This window comes from Phoca vitulina, unplaced genomic scaffold, assembly GCF_004348235.1.
Source record: "Phoca vitulina isolate PV1807 unplaced genomic scaffold, GSC_HSeal_1.0 scaffold1, whole genome shotgun sequence".
Classification (NCBI taxonomy): Eukaryota; Metazoa; Chordata; class Mammalia; order Carnivora; family Phocidae; genus Phoca; species Phoca vitulina.
In genome coordinates, this window is record NW_022589704.1 from 95,980,371 (window position 1) to 95,987,888 (window position 7,518).

Genomic DNA, 7,518 nt, shown 5'->3' on the forward strand with positions numbered 1-7,518 from the left:
TTTTTTTTTTTTTAAGATTTTATTTATTTGACAGAGAGAGACACAGCAAGAGAAGGAACACAAGCATGGGGAGTGGGAGAGGGAGAAGCAGGCTTCCCGCCGAGCAGGGAGCCCGACGCGGGGCTCGATCCCAGGACCCTGGGACCATGACCTGAGCTGAAGGCAGACTCAACGACTAAGCCACCCAGGCGCCTCCAAAATTTTAAAGAAAGAAAAACTTAAATATGTACAAAAATAAGGGTTGATATGATGAAGGGATGGAATATGACTGTAAAGATGAAAATTATAAAAAATTTTATAAAAGGAATTGATAAGAAGTTGTTTGAAAAAAGAAAGAAGAAGATTTAAAAAAGAAAAAAAAGGGAGAGAATGTGATCAGGCAGGAGAGTAGAACAAAACCATACACTAGAGATTTAGTGTATATTTTGATCTTTAGAAGAAACTATATCAAAATTTTAAAGAGAGAACAACATATATATATGCCAGAAATAAGGGTAACTACTCTGAAGGGATAGAATATGACTCTAAAAATGAAGAAAAAAAATTTTTTTTATTTATTTATTTTTTATTTTTTTATTTTTTTTAAAGATTTATTTATTTATTTATTTGAGAGAGAATGAGAGACAGAGAGCATGAGAGGGAGGAGGGTCAGAGGGAGAAACAGACTCCCCGCTGAGCAGGGAGCCCGATGCGGGACTTGATCCCGGGACTCCGGGATCATGACCTGAGCCGAAGGCAGTCGCTTAACCAACTGAGCCACCCAGGTGCCCCGAAAAAAATTTTTTTTTAAAAAAGGGATTGATGTTGGTTGAAAAAGGGAAAAAGAAAAATTCAAAAAAAGAAAAAAAAGACAGTTAAAAAAAAAAACTGTGAAAGACTAAAGAATCATGGTAAAAAAGCCATGGATTCTATGTGCAGTATTCCCCTACCACGGGAGTTCTGCCGTCTCATTGATCGGTAAACTTGGTCTTGGCTGGCTGTTTTCTCTGATCTTCTGGGGGAGGGGCCTGTTGCCGTGGTTCCCAAATGTCTTTGCCAGAGGCGGAATTGCCCCACCCTTGCCGGTTCGGGCTAAGTAATCTGCTCAGGTTTGCTCTCAGGAGCTTTTGTTCCAAGCTTTCTGTATAGCTTTGGAGGCCGAGAGTGAAAATGGTGGCCTCCCAATCTCTTCCCCCGAGGAGCCGAAAACTCGGGCCCCCACTTCTCAGTGAGCCCCCAGAGAAAAGCAGTCAGTCACTCCCGTCTCCCCGGTCTCCGGCCGCACTCCGTGCTCACCCAGCCTGTGACCGAGCGTTTCTATCTCTGGCACCCGACCCCGTGTGGAGTCTCCAAACCCAGCAGATCCCTGTGCTGCACTCCCACGCCGCTCCTCCTGGGGGAGGAAAGGGAGTCTCCCCGGATCTGCGGCTTGTTGGGTCCCTGCAGGAGGAGCAGTGGCCCGACTGTGCTGCAGATCACGGCTTATGGCAACCCCAAGCCTAGAGCCCGCGCCTCGGCTCCGTCTCTGCAGCTGGCTTCCCTGCTCCGATACCTGGGAGCTCTGCCACACTCAGGCACCCCCGGTCTTTCTGTGACCCTGAGGGTCCTGAGACCACACTGTCCCATGAGGGTTCCACCCCCCGCTTAGCCACTGGAGCAACGTCCCTCAGCAGAGCTGACTTCTAAACGTTCCGATTTTGTGCTCCGCTGCTCTATCACTTGCCAGAAGCAGCCGACGGAGGCCCCCTCCCCCGCCGTCTATCCTCCCGAATATCGCCTCGGATTCACTTCTCCGCACGTTCTACCTTCCAGAAAGTGGTCGCTTTTCTGTTCAGATAGTTGTTGCTATTCTTTTCTTCGATCTCCTGTTGAGTTCATAGGTTTTCAGAATGGTTTGATCCCTATCCAGCTGAATTCCTGAGACCAGATGAAATCCAGGTTTCCTACTCTCCTACCTCTTTCAGTCTTAAGAAATGGCCTCATGTGCGTGATAATCCTTATTGATCACCCTTTCCCTAGGTCTTGGTTGTTTCTCAGACCTTTGTGATTGTCTGAACTACCTGATTTACTCTTGATTATGTTCTCATTGTTGAGGGTGTGCCAAGATCTCTCAGTGATCCAAAGGGAGGAATCTCATTTAGCATCCAGCTCAGGCTGATTGGAAGACAGACCCTCAGGCAGATGCTTTTAAAAAGTTGCAAATATATACAGTACTGTGGGTTGGCAGTCAGAATCCCTGTTGGCCTCTACACCAGGGGATTTAGGGGTATTGCCTAGGCAACAGTTAAAAACATTAGGGATCTAGATGAGTATATAAGCTCCTTTCTGAAGGTCTGGTCAGTCATGAGGTCAAGGGGGTGTGTGAGGATGATGTCTTTTTGCTTATTTACCCTGGTTGCTGAAGTCTGTCCCTCAGCCTGAAGTTCCAGGCTAAGTAAATAGGCATTTTTCGCAGAAAGACTGAGGTGGTGTTTCAGTCTGCTCTCTGTGTAGTGCCCTGGGGTGGTGGCCTGTCACGAGCTGTCTTTCCAGTTGTTACAGTCCCATGGAGCTCTGAAACTCCAGACCTCTTGGCTACCACAGCTATGCAATCAAGGGGTGTTCCTCGTGTGGATTTCACGTGCCCTCTGTCTTTAGTAAGGCAATAGTGTAGTGGGCCTGGGCATCTTGTTGACTTCAGAAAGGCAGCAGGAAATGTCTTGTCTATGGGCACCTGTGAGCTTCAACATGGCAGCAACATAGAGCCTGGCCTATGCATGCACACTTGCTTTAGGCTGCAAGTGGCAGCCCCAACCAGGGGACAGAGGAGGTTGCAGATGCCTATACCCACAGATTTCAGTTGGGAACAGAACTCCAGGACTATTTACACTCACCCACTCAAGCCAGGGAGTGGGGGAGCACTGCAATCACCCATCCTCTCTAGTCTCAGCAAGTTTTGCTGCCATAAGGTGGTGGGAGGGTGCCAGATGAGCTCACCCATATGTGCTAGCAGGCTATGTAAAGAAAACAACAGTGGTGTCTGCCGGGCCATTTTTCTTCAGAGAGCATCCCAACTCTCCCCCACCCCTCCAGCCAGTGCCCCCAGATCAGCAAATGAATCCTCCTCACGTATAATCTAGGTGATTTTTAAACTGCTCCCCCACCCCCAGGTCTCAGGGCAAGTAGGACTACATCTGAACCCTCCCAGAGGGAAATCTCAGTTTCCTATAGAGCACTTTGGGACCCCTGGACATCAGCCCCATTGGCTTTCCAAGCCAGATGTTGTGAAAGGCTTATTCTTAAGGTGCAGATCCCAGGAGGCTGGATGTTCCATGTGGGGCATCAACTCCTTGCTCCTCCAGGGGACATGTCTGTCTGGTGAGATCCCTTCATATTGTGTGTCACTGCACCAGGGGTGGTTTTTTTTGTTTTGTTTTTTTTGCAGTACCATGTCTATGTTCCTTACTTGTCTTGATGTGGCCCTTTTATCCTTTGTTATAGAGAGCAGTTCATCTAGTTTTCATATCGTTTTAAGAGGGAAAGGATCCATAGGTAGCTGTAGATTTGGTATGTCAATTAGGAGGAGGTGGTTTAGGATCTTCTATGCTACCATCTTGGATCCTCCTCCTCCTCCTCTTTCACCCTCCACCTCCCCTTCTCCACTCCCCCTCCTCTTTCTCCTTCTTGGGTTCTTAATATATTTACTTGATTTGTTTTGTATTTGAGAATATCAAACTATTGGCTTTAAAATTGAAAACATTGGTGATTATTCCCTCAAAATTCAATGCCTTTTTCCTTAAAGTGCCTTTTTTCTTACTCAAGTGCCTCATACTTGTTGGTAAAATAACTATATAACTTTGTTTATTGATTTCCAAGTGCTTTGTGATTATTTCCTCTTTAATCACTTTCTCACAATAATTCTTCATGGACCATATCCTCATTTCATTGATCAAGAAGTTGATATTAAGAAAGGTTAATGATTCTCAGGATCATAAGCAAGTAGTGGAGATACGATGCGCACAGGTCTATTTCCAGTGTCTCCCCTTTTTATTCCCTGCCACACCGCCTTCTCTCATGTGGCATACAGGGGGGCAACATGAGGTGTGGTCAGTGTGGTGAATGGGCAGGAAAGGAAAGATGACTAGCCTTCAGAATTCTATTACCAGACATGCAAAGAAAATGGTACTTCCAAGAATCCTGAAGTCAAAAATAAATAATGCTAGTGAAATTGGAGAATATTTCTTAGCTCTATGCTCTTTGGAAGATTTCTTTTCAGGCTGACAGTTTCTTGGAATTCTCATGGCTGGGCATAATGTACTTTGCTCTATCATGTTACCATAAAAAAATGTCTTCTGTTTAGGAAAATTAAAGATATTACATCAAATCCATGCTTTCTTTTTTTTTTTTTTTTTTAAAGATTTTATTTATTTATTTGAGAGAGAGAGAATGAGAGAGAGCGAGTACATGAGAGGGGGGAGGGTCAGAGGGAGAAGCAGACTCCCTGCCGAGCAGGGAGCCGGATGCGGGACTCGATCCAGGGACTCCAGGATCATGACCTGAGCCGAAGGCAGTCGCTTAACCAACTGAGCCACCCAGGCGCCCCAAATCCATGCTTTCATGTCAGCTTCATTATCTTGAGTCATATTTAATAGCTGTAATATTTGATATCTGTTGTCATAAACTGTCCTTTGGGATTAGTATTTAAAATATTCCTTATGACTAATCAATTCATGTGATTCTATGCCTGACACCAGCAGGCACCTTCGGTCAGATAGCAAAACAGTGAGCATCTGTGAGCAGAGTTCAGAACAGCTACAACAAAGGTCATATTTACATATATAAAATCTGATAAGAATTAATGGTTTGTATGTCCCAAGTGGGATACATGACTCTGGTAGCTTGGGGCCATATCATTATCTACTGTTTCAGAGAAAAGTAGAGATAGTAAACTATATGATGTGCAAAACCCAGAAGGATCTCTTTCACACAGGAAACTAAAGTTGCAGATTCTGAATTTCCATTTAACACAATTGGAGAGGTTGTCTGGGTCTTCAGGATGAATTTAAAGGGCAACCTGACAGTGATGAATGCTCTCCTCTTCCCTCCATGACCTCCCACAGCACTCATCCTCTCTATTACCTCTTGGCACCTCAATTGGTGGGCATTAATTTTTTAATTGATTAGTTTCTTACTTATTAACATCCACCACTAGATGTTAGCTCTGGAGGGAACCATGTATACCCTCCACCTGTGTAGGTCTTGGCACATAATAGGCATTCAATAAATATTTATTAAATATTGTGTTTCCTGTAAGTCTTGTCTTCTGAACTAAATTATAAACTACCAAAGGACAGAGTTCACAGTTTATACTCTGAATGGCCCACTGGAGTCAATAATGCTGAGGGGACAGCACAATCTTGATGATTTGTTATATTGAGTTGAATTAAATCAGATGAACTATGGAAGGCTGGCTTCCTGGCTTCTGGCTCTGTGTTTCCATAGTACTTTGTGCATGCTTGTTTTATAGCCTCTAATCAACTCCATTTTAACTTTTTATTTTAACATCTGGCTATCTCTGCATTTTGTATTCTCTGAGAGAAGTATTTATATCTCCTTCTTCTTTGAATAATTTTGCACATAGTAAATGATGGGTAAAGAAGAAAAGCTAACATTCTATTATTTAGCTACTCTGGCAACCATGTGACTGTTTCATGTGCTTTACCAACATTAATTCAATTAATTTTCACAAATCCTATGAAGTTGGTAATTTGATCTTCATTTTGTAGTGGGCCACACTAAAACTCGATTGCCCTATATCACATATCTGGCAAGAGCTAGACCAGAAATGGGCACTCAAATAATTCCAACTCCAAAGCCCTTACCCATTCTTCTACTGTGCTGACTCACTTTTGCATAATTTAATGAGCTAACTAATGGGAATAGCCAGGGTAGGCTACAAGTGGAAGTTTTCTCTTCTGCCCACCTCACAATAAAATCTGAATATTTAGGATGTTCTCACAGAGAATCATTTTCATTTCAAACTCAAATGTTTAAGCAATATTTCTTACTCCTATTTATCAATATTGCTTTATTCCAGTGTATCCTTCCTCATATTAGTAAAAGTAGATAGAATAGGATACTATACCAGAGAAAATTTATGTTTTTATCTGTTTTCTAGTGAGATATATGCCAGAACCCTCAGTTTGAAATCACTAAAGATAGCCCATGTCATTTCACCAGATTTCAGCCCCAAAGATTAAGTGTAGGCACCTTCGGATAACTTGGGCTACCTCCCTTAGAAATGTAAATTATCTTTGAGTTACAAGGGTGACTCCCCTAAAAAGGGTATGGATAAGGCCTCCTGAAGTCTCTGATGACAGCTACCCTTGGGAGGGTTAGTAAGTAGCTCCATTGTCCTTTGGATAAAGGAGTTCAAAAAGAAGTTGTACCCCAGGGAGGGAGGGATGGTGTACTCTAATATACCAGTCTTTAAAACTTGATTAGGGCTACCTCTGGACACAGAGAGCTTTAAGGATATCAATTTCCAGATCCCTTATTTCTAGATGAGTATATATGTTTTTCCTAAAATTTATCTGCCTGACGAATTTGCTTGTGTTGAAAGAATGCTTCTTTCATTTTATTTTTTAAAAAGGCATATTCCTCATTCATCACCCATCCCAAACAAAAGTGCATAGTCTCAGGGTACTAAAATAATTAGACATCTCTGGCGAAGATTTCTTTAATAAGTGAGGTACCATAAGTCCTCAGAGCTTTCAGTCTTTATATGTATTAAAAACGTTAGGTTGATAGATTTGTTAGATAGAAAATATTTTGGGATTTCTGATTTCAAATATATGGCAGAGTGGGATAGTGGGGCTAATTACAATATTCACTTAGTGATTTTACCTCTTCGATGCTTTAAGTATTGTCAACAAATGCATTCCTCTTAAGGCAGAGTCCTATAGGAGCAAAGAAAAGAGACTATCACTAAGAAGGACTGAACATGAAAACTGGCTTTTCTTCCCATGTTTTTAGAAGTAAGCATTTCTTTTCAACTCTTATCAACACTTATTCTTGTGATCTGCAATATGTTCGTAAGAAAAACACCTTCAAACAGCCAAAGAACTAGAGATTCTTTTAAAGGATTTGGAAAGTGTTTGAGAATTACAAAAATGTCAGGTTATATTCAATAAATCAACCGACCAAAAGAAATTACATGATTTCTTTCACGTAAAGGTTTTTTTTAATTGCAAGTATTCTTGATTTGGTTTAAATTTTCTATGTCCTATTAACAAGATATATACATTTATGTACTAGGTTTTAGTTATTTTTAGTAGTATATACTTTAGTATTTATTACTTATTATTATTAATATTTATGATTATTTCTTATTTATAGATGTCACATAGTATTTATATTTGTTTTAAAGAGCTGTACTGCAGAGTTAGATCTATCAACACACATACATAATTTAAAGGAACCCATGCTTCTATCATATTCTTTGCTTTCCAAATAAGTTAAAATTTAGGTGTCCATCTTATCACATTATTAAAAAACCCA